General features: G+C 30.4%; 1 protein-coding gene across 2 annotated transcripts in view; it reads left to right on the top strand.

Annotated features, from left to right (window-relative positions):
- Positions 1-15,902, top strand: part of LOC113378001 (beta-arrestin-1) — a gene marked incomplete at its 3' end in the record, with an annotated part of 290,018 nt that overhangs the window by 237,775 nt on the left and 36,341 nt on the right. For both annotated transcript variants that reach the window (XM_026618488.1, XM_026618489.1), the window contains 1 exon segment: positions 12,200-12,280.

The following is a 15,902-nucleotide window of genomic DNA, read 5'->3' on the forward strand; positions in this document are numbered from 1 at the left end:
CATGTTTTATTGAAATACATTCATTATAAATATGTTTATTTTTTATAAAGATCACACTCCTTACAACCTTTCTTCGTATGAAACTTCGGCAGAAGAATTAATTATTAGAGTTAGAAAAACTATTAATTTAATGTATCTTTCGCAAAATTGTCTTTTTTGGACATACTTTACATTATTATTTACTAGATTACATACATTATTATTTACCACATATTCTAGAGGTTATGTAAACCTTACCTTTTTTTTTTGATAAAGTATGATGGCGGCCGGTATTGCTTTTTACTCGTGATTATAAACAATTATACACTCACCTTTAGACGTATGTTTTGTTATTAACTTTAGATTATATATCATACTTCAAGTACCATAGATACTACTAAAATTTTCTCCTAACTCCTCAAATCTAGTTGTCGAACTTTGATAGAATGCAATCACTAAGTGTCTAGATACCGTTGTACATGGAGTATTTGATCCAGGTTTCTGTTGAGCATTATTGGATTAAACACGTCAGAAAATGCAGTTTGCATCCCTGAATTTGACACTGTATACTGTATGATTAAATTTATTCACCGCATACTAATGAGTCAGTAGATACTACCTTGTCTCATTTGTATCTGCCAAGTCCAGCTAATAAATATAATTAGTTCAAATTTAGATGTTTAAATAATAATTTTGTAACTTAAGCAGCAATGTTTTGTTATGAAATAATTTTTGATCTAAGGTCACGTAGAAATATTATGTTTAGTATTTATTTCTATTTATATTGGCAATATTGATGTAGAACTTTTGAATCGAATTCATATATTACTTTTCCATATCTTCAATGTAGCAATGTAGAAGGTAAACATGTAGCAACTAAAAATAATTTGAAATGTGGTTTGAGACATAGTCGGAATCAGTGGCGTAACTATAGGGTGGCGTGGGTGGCGAAATGTCACGGGCCCCCGACCGAAGGGGGCCCCGGCCCAGAAAACCGCGGACTCAGAAATACATTTTTACATTGTACATTTGAAAAATTACACTTGAAATTTCACACAATTTCACTTGAAACTTATATATTATATTTTCAAAGTAGAAGTTAATTACTCAACCAGGCTTGCATCGAACTTACATTCCGAATATTTAGTTAGTTAAAACCAAAGAAGTCGCCGACGCACAACGAAAGTATTGTGTTTTATCTTTTAATAATTTATACTTCATCAACTTTTAAGATAAAAAACACGTGAAGAACTCTTTCCTCAATAATATGAGGGCGTAGCGCGCCTTCGCGGGGCCTCGTATGAAAATTTGTTTGGGGGCCCCCTTGAGAAGAAATTTTTTATCACAAAATACAAAAATACATAAAATTTAAAGAATAGTTATTTATCATTCTAATTATTTATTAATCGAATATTCGAAAAACTGAATTATTAAGTGATCTTTAGATTTTCTAAAGTTTCTGTTTTTTGGAACAATAGTGACAGTCTGGTAGTCATTTATGTCCTAAAGTTTTTACGTATTTTTTTTTGTTTTAATTTTGAATATCATCATATTCGTGAAGAACACACAAAGTTTTAAAATCTTTTTCAAATATTTTGCAGCAGAAATAAATTCTCTTAAAGCATTAGCTTACAATTTGAAGTTCAATACCGCTCGATAACTACGTCCAAGTTATTTAATTTTTTATAAATCATTGTTTTGCTTTAGATTTTTCATCAATTTCTGCTTACGCTCGTTGAGCCTTCCTGGCCTGGGGGCCCCGTATTTTTGATACGGCTGATACGGCGGTAGCTAAGCTCCTGCTCATTATTTAAAAAATACATTATTATTTTTTGTCATTGTCATTTAATATTAATCATTTAACAGCTACGTGCATGAGTTGTAAGCCTTTGCTAAATAAAGAGCTATCTTAGGTTTTTTATCGCAGAAAATACAAACATTATTTTTGGTTTTGAAAATTAAAAGTTTACCATCAGAAGCAGATTATACTTCTGACATGTGGACTCCGACAAGTCTCTTTCTTAATTTAATTTATTATAATCAGTATTTTTCTGATTATACTGTTTGTTGCAAGCCTAATTTCAACACATTCTAAACAATTTTTTTCGCGTTTTCTTTAAACAGTTTATGAATTTTTAATTATTTTGGCCATGATATAAAAATATGGAATATTTTATCAAGATTTGAATCTAATAACGAAATAACATTGAAAATATTTTAGCCTACTAGATGTGCACGACATTCTGATGCCACTCTTGCTTTAAAACTCCGTTTTGTTGAAATCCAAAATGAAACTATTTCACATAAAAAGAAGTTTGCAAACTGCAAATATTTTATTATAGGTTTTTTGTTGTAATATTCAGAAAATTATTGACATGAATTTGAAAATTTAAAATTAAACGCCACTAGTGTAGTAGAAAAATGATTTATCAATCATGATTTTTTTAAAACTCGTCACAGGAAGGTAATACGCTATTTTGACAAGCTTTGGAAATTAATATTCAAGATACTGGAAGTTCGTTAAAAGTGAAAATATTTTACCGAGTATTGGACATTATTATTAAACAAATTAAATCTTGTTTTTTTCCGATGAATTAATATGTTCCAAATTTCAGTATTTTGCTACAATACAATAGAAGTTTCTAATGATACTGATCAATTAACTAAAAGCTCTATAATTTGTTTAGATAAAAAAGACATATTAGAAATTCAGAATAAACAAATTTTATAATTATTATTCAATAGATCAGTACCATAAAAAAAACTTTTGTTCAGATTCTGAACTATTTGCCAGGTAACTATTGTTTCTTCAAGAAGTTAAATGACAAATGTCTTCATCTTCGTTAAAAACAATCGTCCAAAAGGTATTGAAACGGATTGGATTTCCGAGAAAATGAATACTTTTTAATACTGTTTTGAATCAGGGGTATTGTTTAAATCAAAAATTTTCATAAAGATCGTCACTACTTAATCAATAAAATTAATTACAGTAAAATTGTTAATAGAATGTTATGTAATAATTAAATTTAAGAAAGTGGTATTTTTTTAAACTTTTATTAAAATTTTTTAAATTATTAAAAAACGTTTAATTTTAATTTCCATTTATTCTAACGTTGAAATTATTCACTAATATTTTATGTTTGATTTTCAAGGAAAATTAAGTTTTATGTAATTACAAGTAAATTATAATCATACCTCTAAATCAATACTTTACTCTTCTACCTTTTGTATAATTTCATAATTTAAAGCCATAAAATATAAATTAGTCGAAGTTGGTTTTCTAAATGTGATAAAATTCATTAAAAATTGTTTTAGCCAGTAGTAAAACAGCGTGTAAATAACTATTAACATTTATTAAACAAAATTAGATAAATTAAAAATTGAGTACCACGATAGGGCCCCACCGGATAACTTTGCCACGGGCCCCGGAGGGTCTACTTACGCCACTGGTCGGAATATATCAAGTGCTTAAAAGAAATTTTTAAAAAATCTTAATGGCTTATTGAAATCTACTAATAAGTAATCGCAAAAAATCAAAAATGAAGATTTTTATATACATATATTTTCCGTTCAAAGGTTTTCGAATATTTTAGTTCACCTTAGAAAATATGGATTTATGTTTGTTATAAAAAATGGATTCGTGTGCGTGTGTGTGTGTGCGCGCGTGTGTGTTGTATATGTACGGATACAAATTTTTGTCGACGATATTTTGGAAACGCGGTTCAACCAATATGAATGGTTCAGAAAATATTCGATTTCTATTGATGAGGAGAGGTGCTGATTAGTTTATAAGGAGCAAAGAAAGCAGAAAATAGAAATTAAGTTTTTGAGAAAGCGAAGATTGGATTTGAATGATTAAAAAAAATATTTTACTTGTTTTGACGTAATAAATAATTGATTACATTTTTCAATGGCAGGTCTAGCGGTTTCGGAGATCCAGTAAAAAAAAGTTTAGAATAATGCTTGTTGGCGGTCGATAGTAGTGATCAACCGACATGGATGCGTATCACAAACTTTTAAAAAAGTTAAGTTTTCCAAAAATTTTCAAGTTTCCAAAAATATCATTATTTAAAAAAAAAAATCAGAAAATTTCATAATTTTTAAAAAATTATCTCAAAATTTTTAATATTCTTTTTCTTTCAATCGTTTTCAAAATTTTCAAAAATGTTCAAAAAAATTCAAGGTTCTAATTTGTCATTCCGATTTTGTCTAAATTAAATATATATAATTTTTTAAAATATATAAAATTAAATTACGTTACGAAAAGTTCCAGCATTTGTATATTTCCAGCTTGTATTTTATTTTTACAGCAAAAAGTAGAAATATATTTTTGTTGCTTGTTCGCGAGGATATTGATTTATATGCACTTTTATACATTTAAAAATTTAAAGCTTGAATTATACAAATATTGCTGTATTGCTTTCGCACTATTTTCTATTTGAAAAAATCTGTGTGGTCATTTTTTAAATTGACCATTCAAATCAATTATTATTATTGAAAATGTATCATTAAGTATAAGTGTAACACAAACATTCATGATATAGAGAACTTAGCTTTAAAAATAAATTAGGTGTAAATATCTTGGTTTATTGATATTGTTCAAAATTAATCGGTCGGAAAGGTCTGGCTGGACCACCATTCATTTTACATTCATTTATATGGGATAAATGAGTTTTTGGTGTCTTATGTATTAACGATTATATAAAAAAATCAAGAAATATAAAAAAATCGTTGCTTTTTTTGTTAATTTTTCTGTTTTAAATCAATGAAAAACAATATTTATTCTTTTTCGGCGTCTTTGAAATGAATGTGTGCATTACTCATCCGATTTTCAGTGTTTGCGATTACCAATAAGTTTGGTAGGTTTTCAAGGAACTCTCGTCATGAAAATACTAACATTCATGTTAGAACACATAGCAAAGAATATAAAAAACGCAGTTTGAATAGAAAATACCATGAAAAAAGACAAAATACTGGTTTACATATATCAAAAAGCGTATATTTCATACAAAATGTATGGGTGGTCTAGACAGACCTTTCCGACCGTTCGAAGTATAAAAAAGTTAATATCCTTATAATTATCCTCCTGTACATTTTTTCGTCCTGATTTTTTCATTGATCGACAGCTAATGAAATTTTAGGAAAAGTCAAGAAATTTCAAGTCGATAGGATTACTAGAAGTATTTTTTTTTTAATTGAAGTCGAAAAAAGTCTGTCCAGACCACGCCGACCGACGGAGGGTTAATTAACTTCCCGTAGGGTAAGTTATAGTAATCGCAAAAAAATCGAAAATGAAAATTTTTATATATCTTTACGTTTCAGAGGTTTCTGAATATTTTGGCATACCTTAGAAAAAATGGATGTATGTGTGTGTGTGTGTGTGTGTGTGTGTGTGCGTGTGTGTATGTATGTGCGGATACAAATTTTCGTCGACGATTTCGGGAACACGGATTAACCGATTTGAATAATTCAAAAAACATTCCATTCGTATTGATAAGGAGACGTGCTGATTAGTTTTTGGCGAAGGCAGGTCTAGCCGTTCCGGAGATACGGGGCAAAAAGTGCCGAAAACGGTAACTCAGTTTTTAAGAGAACGGAGCGTCCGATTTTAATAATTCAAAAAACATTTTACTTGTATTAACAAAATAAAGAATTGATCAAATTTTCATAAAGACAGGTCTAGCGGTTTCGGAGATATATCGAAAAAAGTAAAAAAAAATGCCATTTGGCGGTCAAAAATGATCATTAGACATATGCACATCAAATTTTCAGATATTTTATAGAGATTTTAACAATAAGTATAAATTTTGTTTATTTTCCTATGGGTTCCGTATCAATGTTTACCCGTTAGACAGCGACGCCGCGCTTACGCGCTTTATATTTCGTCTCTATGCAGTTAAAGCAGTACGATTGCTCTGAAAAACAAGTTCAGATCTTTCAAAATATGTCAAAATAAGGAAAACATTTTTTTTTTAAAAAAATCTAAAAAAAAAATTTTTTTTTAGAAAATTTTTTTAACCATTTTTTTTTTTCAAAAAAAAGTAATTTTTTGTCTAATTTATAGTTTCTCAAAAATCTTATTTTTTCTAAGTAATTTTTTTTCAATTTTTCAATTTTAATCGTTTTTAAAAAAAATAATAATTTTTGGTACGGGAAGTTCCAGCAATTTGCCTTAAGGCACGATGCCCTAATTGCCTTAAGACAGAATTCCACTTACAGCTAGTTCTATTTTAATGAAGACTACAAGCCTGTACCTGTATCAACATATTGGTGTCTTTGACAAATAAAACCTGGCACCACTAATTGAGATGCAATGATCTGATTTGTAATAATTAGCACAGGGAAGAAGAATATTGTGTAAATTGCTTTAATTTGATGTTTACCTGTAGTTCACAGGAGCATGATTCAATATAACCGATATTCTATATGAAAGTTATTCTGAGATACGTTATGTCGGTCTGTCGTTTTCTGTGTTTCCGATACAGGAACTTTTCTTTTATTGACGGCCTCATCCTCGACTGTTCACCACCGTCCTTCGCCTTCTGTCACGGATAACGCAAATGTGTACATTACATCACCAGCTGCTTAATTAGTCGCGCACACACGTATCCCGAGAAAGCTCATTCGCGTGTTTACGTCTGTCTTTCTCGGCCGATGTTTGTCTTCTTGCGTAGGGATCGGAGGATTTATGGATTAATCTCTAGTAGTCAGAGCCGGACTTATGTGCCTTTGTGATATTGAATTTTATAGGACCTATCAGCCACAAACCCGCGAACTGTGAATTGTTTGAGTTTGTTGAATGTGGGTCGGCATAAAAAAATTGGAGAGGGCGTAAAAAGGAACAAGCAAAGATTGGGGTTTCTTTTTTATTTACCTCTTCTTGCTTTTCTAGCTTTCATAGAGTAACATGTAACATGCTACTTAAGTATCATTAAGATAAATCTTGTTAACTGATAGTTACTGATTTTAATATTTAGTCATCTACATGCAATATTATCAAAGTCAATAATAATGCTTTTTATAATATAATATAACTTGTAGGGAAAGCACAAAATGCCATGGTGTTTGTTTTGTAATGATATTTATGTATTTAATCAATGCTCATAGGTTCATTCACTACCAACAAAAACTTGTAATTAAGTAGGAACCGTGATAAGATATTTATTTTGGAAAAATACAACTAATTACAAAAACGACATAAGGCATAAGTTAAGAACTTATTAATACTGTGATACTGAAGAACTAAAGCTAAATATAGATCAGCAATTTATTGTTGTATGACATTTAAGATTTTCTTCCTATCAGCCAGTAGAGCTGCCTGAATTGTTGCATCATTTGTTTTCTTTTTTGTTGAATATGTATATTCTACGTTAGTAAACGGTCCAGATGCATTTAACATTCGAGCAGGTTGTTATTTCTATAATGTTGATTAATACAGAAGTGTTAATACAGTGGTGAATGCGACGTGCCTTGTTAACTTCCCGTAGGGTAAGTTATAGTAATCGCAAAATACATAATCGAAAATGAAAATTTTTATACATCTATATGTTTCAAAGGTTTTTGAACCTTAGAAAAAATGGATGTATTTGTGTGTGTGTGTGTATGTGTGCGTGCGGATACAAATTTTCGTCGACGATTTTGGGAACACCGATCAACCGATTTGAATAATTAAAAAAACATTCGATTCGTATTGATAAGGAGACGTGCTGATTAGATTTTGGTAGATCTAGTCGTTCCGAAGATACGGGGCAGAAAGTGCCGAAACGGTAACTCAGTTTTTAAGAGAACGGCGCGTCTTATTTTAATAATTCTAAAAACATTTTACTTGTATTGACAAGATGAAGAACTGATTAAATTTTTGGGCAGGCAGGTCCAGCGGTTATGGGCTTTCAATAAAAATAAGTTAAAAAAATGTCATTTGGTGGTCAAAAATGGACATATGTACATCAAATTATCAGATATTTTACAAAGATTTTAATAATGTGTACAAATTTTGTGTAAATTTATCAATATTTTTAATTACGGTATGGAAAGTTCTAGCAATTTGCCTTAGGGCACTATGCCATGCACTCCACTAGTTTTATCTGTGTTTATTTTTATTTTCTATTTATCTTGTTCACTTTATTATTCATGTTTTTAGTTCCAATATATGGTCCTGTAGCTCTAGTAGACCAGTGGGTGTTCCTAATAATTTGTATTCAACTTTCTCATATATTTGTCAGCATTTGGTGCTTAATGTTAAAATATATACAGATTGCAGTATATATTTGAATAAAAAAATAGTTGGTCCTGTAAATTTGACAAGGCAATTTCCAGATTCTCGTGGGTAGACATGATCATGGTGTCATCGGCAATTGCACTGAGGGTGGTTAAGTGGTGTTCGAATTTAGTGTCACGTGCTTATATATTGTAAACAGACTTGGTCCTAGCACGCTTCCCTGCGGAACTCCTGCTTTTATCGGGTGGATTTATAACACAGCCTCTCTGATCCTAAAATTCTTATTTGTTAAGTAAGATTTTAATATTAAACACATTTTTATTGGTAAACATAATTTAATTTTGGCTAATAGTCCTTCATGGCAGGATTTGTCAAAAGCCTGTTATACGTTCAGGAACACTGCCGAACGGTATTGCTCGTCTTCGATGACTTGATGGATGATTGTTGTTACCCTCTGGCACTGCTGGTTGATAGAGTGCAGTCGCCGAAAGCTAAGTTGGTGACATCACTTTACTTATCCGTCAAGTATAGTATAGTAATAGTTAAATGACCCATAGGTTTATATGATGTTACAGAGGTCCATGATGAGAACGTTTATGTATCAAGTATGGTTTTTTTGATTGTGCTTTTCCACAAGCCAACAATATGAATTGTTGAACACTTTCTGCGATAGTGTTCCTGCTTTCGGTTTGCCCGTCTCGGCACTGTTCTTAATCGTCAGGATGTGCGTGTGCTGATTTTCGACATTGAACTTCAATTATCACGTAACAGTTGCTGCGGCAACGTGTTGAAGCGCATCGAAACGTCGGAAGTGGCCGTCCGCCCGCGCACTATGCTCTGATTGCGCTTAATTGGCGGACCGTTTTTATTGCGTACAGTGTACACATAAAGGCATAAATTTGTATTAAGTCGCGTTCGCATCGGCAAATTGATTATTTGAACACTGTACGTGTTCGACTACGACCTAATTTTTATATGCTGAGGAATGAGAGACATACATATGTATATTTAAGAAGAAAGCTTCATATGGGCAAAAGTTCTCTTTAAAAACCAGTGATTATTATGGGTAATGCTCTAAATAGTACTCAACTATGAGCTCGAAATAATTAAGATCCATCAAAATTGCTTTCGACGAGTGACAAAATTTACGTTTACAAGCACATACTTTTTTGATTACATATTTCTCAAAGATCTAAAATTAAACTAGTTGTAAGTTGTAAGTAGAATTTTGCTTCAAGGCAAATTGCATGAACTTCCCGATGCGTGTAAATAATCGACGTTGTCAACAAGAATCTGCTGATTATTATTGATGGAGTCGATTATTAGCTATTTAGCTTGAATTAGCTATTTAGATAAAATATTTAACTGTTTATTCCAAAAATAGAGGTTTCGAACAAAACGATTTTCAATTGATATTTTCGAAAGTTATTTATAATATCTCTAATTAAATTAATTTGTTTAACACATTCCATTTTATCTATTTTGGGTTTTAAAAATGTATTTTATTTAAATCTTGACGTCAACTGTAGTAGATATCTACGAAACACGAATACTTATGCTTCGGCATAGATTCTGATTAGAATCGTTCAAGCACACGGCGATATTCTAAACTTTGATGAATTTTTATAATTCAACCGCTTATTCCAATCCTATAATATTTTAGTATGATATTTCAGGCTACGAAATCTATCATTATACAAATCATCAAAAAAAAATCAACACTAGTTACCAAAAAACGACCCGGCCGATCTTTACTAAAAACTTATCAACGCGATTCCCAACCAATATCTTTCGAACAGTTTTTGAAATCGATTCAAAATTGTGGCCTAACACGTGGATTCGATTGTTTGATTCAGAATGCTTTGACGCGTCGACAGAAAGCAACATTTAGCAAATCGGATTTTTTGGCAAGAAACAAACTTCTCCTTCGGGACGTTAAAAAAAAACCTTAATTTTTCGAGTGCTATGCTCGGCATAAATAAAATCTTTTCAGGAAATTATTCAGCGATATCATCATACAGTTGTTATAAGTGTGTTTATATATTTTCTGTTTTGTTTTAATACCCTCCTCATGAACGTCCTGATGCGTGTATAATAATCCATACTATCACCAAGAATCTTCTGATTCTTGTTGATATAGTCGGATACTCATACTCAAGCAGTGATGATATCAGATTTTAGTTTTAGTTCAAGATTATAGATCTAAAAATGTCAAGTGAAAAAGTCTAAGAATACTATTGATGTATGTTAAAAAGTGACAATGACAACTAGAGAGGATAATCTTCTAGGTGCCCTAAATATCAATCTGTTCAAATAACAAAACAATTACTGAATTAAGTTTCAGCAATTTGCCTTAAGGCACAATGCCATGAACCACTAGTATTATTTTTTATATAGCATATGATGTACCTTGAAGGAATAATAATGTTAAATTTGACTATATCTTTTAGATTTAATAATATCAACAATTGTCTCAATATACGAATATCAGATAGTTGTAAACTAAAATGAAAAATTTTCTCATTAAAGTGGAGTTACACTTGAAAGTTTTAAATCACAACCGTTTTATTAAAATAGAATTGAAAATAGCAAAGTCGAGTTTTATGACTGGTTCTCTAGCGTGTTGCCGTAATTCACTTAAATATTATCTTTCATATGAATACGGCTTTTTAGAAATTGAAGCGACAGTCGCGACGCATGGAGAATTTTTATCCTTGTCATCTTTCATAAATCTTGTTCTAAATCAAGCGCTATTTGCTCACTAGATGGTTTGCATATAAATTTGTGTTCTTTTGCAAGATACATTTCTATAAGGTTTTTTTCTAATGAAAACTTTAAATATCATCCAAAGTATCCATTAATAATGATGGTCATAAATGTAAAACTTTCTCTTGGAATTGATAAAAAAAAAAGATTTATCAGATGGTATCTGATAATTTGAGTAATAACTAATTACCTGAAAAGATTGCAATCGGTCAATTAGTGCTATTTTTTCATTGCTCGGTACAATACTCAGTTAAAATAAGTTTACCTTTATTTAGACATTGCGTGTTTCAGAAATATTGTTAATAATGCTTTGTCCATGAGATAGCTCAGACCCAATTTTCCTAATAATTTGATTTTTACCTTGTACATAAGTTTGTGTACTTTTAACGTAATAATTGAATGTTATGTATTTAACTTTCGGTAGGGTAACTTATTGTAATCACAAAAAATCGAAAATAAAAATTTTACATAACTTCCAATATTTTTTAGCATACCTGAGAACAAAATAGATATATGTGTGTGTGATTCCTATTAACAAAGATATGTGCTGATTACATTTTGGCAAAGGCAGGTCCAGCCTTTGCCAGGGAATTCAGTTTTTGAGAGAACGGAGAGATCGAACTTGATCGAACATCGGAATGATAAATTAGTTAAATTTTTGGTGAGGCAGGTCCAGTAGTTTTCGAAATTCAATGAAAAACGTTAAAAAAAATCTAATAAGCGGTCAAAAATGATCATTAGACATCAAATTATCACATATTTTATAGAGATTTTAATAACATATACCGATTTAGTTTACATTTTTATAGGTTTCGTACCTAGATTTATAATGTTTTAACCATTTTAAGAAGCACTTACGCGCTTTGGTATTTCTCTAAAACAGCTACTCAAAAAAAAATCAATATGATCAAAAATGTTAAATAAAATTTGGAAAAATATTTCAAATATTCACGGGAAGTAAGAATTCAAATAAGTACGGGAAGTTCCAAGTTTTAAGCCATTGTGGCTTCATGCACTACTAGTTTAGTAGTATTTTATTCAGAATCAGAATTGCTTAGTATTCATATTCTTGGAAATGTCGATGTTTCCATTATTAAATCAATAGTTTCCAATTATTGTTTACTGTTAATCTATATTAATATAGACTTAAGTAATTGATCATATATATATATATATATATTTATGATGACCTTCAATTGAATTGTAGTTGTAATCAATAATTTTATGTATTTTCAGGTTGCATCTTGCTACAACATCACTCATCATTTTAAAATTGGCCAAATATTAGATTAAGCGAGGCAGGAAATCAGTGCATAAGTGAGTATTATTTGTTTGCTTTTTATTGGAGAAATTAGAAGATGATGCGCTTACGATAAATATTTTCTAAATATGTAGTTCAATTCATGTACCGAAATGCATTGAAATCATTATTCCGCCGAGAATATTATGCTCGTGTTCAGTGCAAAACGTTTTATGCTCTTATATATATATATATATATATATATATATATATATCTGTGCCCGCTTTCTTGGCTGTTGAGTACTTTGAAAATTTCCAACTTATTTCATTTCTTGCGGCATAGTTATCAACAGAGAGACTTTCTGGGAGAAATAGCCGCTCGGGGCACGCAGCTGTTTTCGCTGCTTGATATTTTCTACATTGTTCGAGTCTCTTATTTCATTAACAAGCGAGTTCTTCAAAGGAAATTTTCGCAGCTTGCACAATTATATGATGTCTCAACACACGACAGTCAATAATCTTCTTGAAATTATTAACACTATTCTATCAACCGAAAATATATATTTATACATAATATTATATGACATGATATAGGAAAAAGAATTTTTAAATATTTTTTCTAATATAGAGTAGGACGGTGCACAATTCGAACTTAAGGAACTACATGACAACACATAACATGTATCAAACTATCTACTATCGAACTGTGTTCAATAAAATGTTTAGTTAATTTCTAATTATATCCTTTCATACTATTTTTCTAAAATTTATCATCTGTTCATTTTTATCACATAGGCTGAGTAAAAGGGTTCAGCCAAAGGGCAAACATATCCAATGTCTTACCTTTAATTTTAAAAGAAATTTGCGAGCTGCATTATATAACCAATGCAAAATAAAAATTTCATGTGCAATTTTATTAACTTCCCATAGGGTAACTTATAGTAATCGCAAAAAACTAAATTGAGGATTTTATATATCTTTACGTTTCAGGTTTCTAACCATTTTGGCATACTTTAGAAAAAATTTATGTATGTGTGTGTGTATGTATGTGCGGATACAATTTTTCATCGACGATTACGAGAACACGAATCAACCAATTCAACAAACATTCGATTTCTATTGATAAGGAGACATGCTGATTAATTTTCGGCAAAGTCAGGTTCAGCCATTCGTACATTTTATTTGTATTGACGAAATGAAGAACTGATGAAGTAGTTTGGATAAGCAGGTCTAGTGGTTTCGTAAATCAAAAAAAAAAAGAAAATTTGGGGGACAAAATTGATCATTAGGCATATGCACATCAAATTATCACATATTTTAATAATGAGAACAAATTTTGTTTACATTTTCATGGGTCCCGTACTAATGTTATTTCGGTATACTACTATACGCAGTTAATGTATTGCGATTGCAATTGCGAAAAAAGCTCAAAATTTTCAAAATATTTAAAAGTATAGAAAAAATAAAATTTTTCTAAAACGTCATTTTCTCAAAAATTTTAAAAATCCCAAAAATTGATTTTTTTTTCAAAGTTCTGAAACAAATTGAACCTTTTTTTTAAAAAATAAATTTGATACGGAAAGTTCCAGCAATTTGCCTTAAGGCAAGATGACATGCGTTACTAGATTTATATATATATTTTTTTCATCTAAATCTTGACATATCGTCATGATTGTAAATGATATTTGAACTAAAAAAATCTTTACGATTGTGTTATTTGAAGCTTTCCCGAGAATCCGTACGCATTATGAGATAAAGGTAGGGACGCCTTTTGCCCTGCATTTTTTTTATTAAATTCCATTGGGACTTGGATGGAAACATCAAGACGGGACTTTTGAGAAATCAATATTTTCTGTATATATCTATGCCGGATTTATGTACACCCGTATTCTGTTGATGATCATAACGCAAAATATCTTCTTTGCACGTTATGTAAAGTCTCATAATGCAGAGTAATACATGAAGTGTCCTTATTTTGGAGTTTGAATTCAAAAGATGCTTATTTCTGGGCTTTATTGCTTATAATATTTCTGTTGTTCTGTTGTGATCGGTAGAATACATAATAAAATTACACAAAGACGTCAAATGAGCGATTAAAAAGTGATTATAAGGTTATGAAATGTAATGTTATAACAGATACTGTCTACCCTAATTCTACTTTTATATTTTACTTCTCGTAGATTGCTGATGATTGAAAACTTACTGATGAAATACCTCACGAAAATTTTCAAAAAAAATAATGATACGTAATTTCTGTTTAAACGATATGGTAGAGCGGGGTTTAAAGGTCCGCTGATATAATGATCCACTACCGATATCTCGAATACCAGTAATGTTAAGATTTTTCAACAACAATATTTGAAAGTAGAGGGAAAATGATGTATAACCAGCTATTAACTTGATTCTTACGAAGTCGCTATCGGGAAATAAAGACTTTTTTTTCGTTGTTGCACCGTTGTTTAGTATACGGGATCTTAATATAATTTTTAAGTCTACGTTATTTTACTGTTTCATAAGATATATCATTATTTTGAAGTTAGATTCGATAGTTTCTTTTATATAATCTCTATAAACGTTTACATGTGGGTGGAGTAAGAAGGAGCAACTGAACCTTTACCCTAGCAAAAGTTTAGACACTAAAAATATTAAATAAAGTTAAAAAAACAATTTTACAAGAGATAAGTTGAATAAATAATGGTTTCCTATTATTATTACCCTAATTTATAATATCACCTTCGACAAATCACTGGCAATGGTCAGAGGGTTTGTATTTTTTCCAACGTCTTCAGTTCTCCACTAAATATTTTACTTGTGGTCCGTTTCGGTAGTTTATTTTATTTAAAAGTTCATTTAAAATTTATTATTTAATAAAAAAAATCATTTGCAATATCAAAATAATTTCATATTTTCATATAAATGCATAGATATATAAATATATTGAGTTCGTTCATTTCAAATCACTTTATTTTTCGGAACGGAATAACTAAGAGATAAATATGTCCAACTGTTATATTTAATGTTTAGATCATTACACAAAATCATGCTGGAGAACAGTAAACAAATTATGTTATAGAGGGCGTTCATTATTCACGTGAGCGAGTTTTTAAGGATTTTTGGACCTTCTCTCCCCCTTGGTGATCCATGGTGATATTCAAAATTACACCCCCCCCCTTGCCCATCAATAATTACGTGCATTTTTAGTTACGTGAAAAACTGTACAATTTTTGATTTTGTTTGAAAATGTTTGAACTTTTTTAAAAAAAATAGTTAAAACATAAATACACGTGGGTGGTATCTTACTATACCCCTCCCTCCAACACGTGATATTTCGTGATTTTTTGTCAAACCCCCCCTCTCCCTAAAAATCTCACGTGATTAATGGACGCCCACTGTCAGCAATTTGCTGAAGCTAGTTTTTCAAGAAATTTTTTAGTAAAATACTAAATTCGAAAAATCTGTGTCGCAATAGAAAAATGCAATATTGTAATAGATAAAGACGATATGAGTTCATAAAGTATGTAAGGTTATGAAAGTCTCCAATGTTTTATAGAACTTATTCTATTTTAAATTTTTCAATTATTAAAGTTTCAATTTTGCATGCTTTATGGGCAATTTAATATAAAATGTAGTTAAAAGTGCATTTTCACCTTTCTCGATGACTATATATTAGCGGAAGTTTCAGCAATTTGCCTTAAAGCA

The sequence above is a fragment of the Ctenocephalides felis genome, unplaced genomic scaffold (assembly GCF_003426905.1).
Source record: "Ctenocephalides felis isolate EL2017-DRISC unplaced genomic scaffold, ASM342690v1 CF-g0.4_SCAFFOLD_01886, whole genome shotgun sequence".
In the NCBI taxonomy this organism is placed as follows: Eukaryota; Metazoa; Arthropoda; class Insecta; order Siphonaptera; family Pulicidae; genus Ctenocephalides; species Ctenocephalides felis.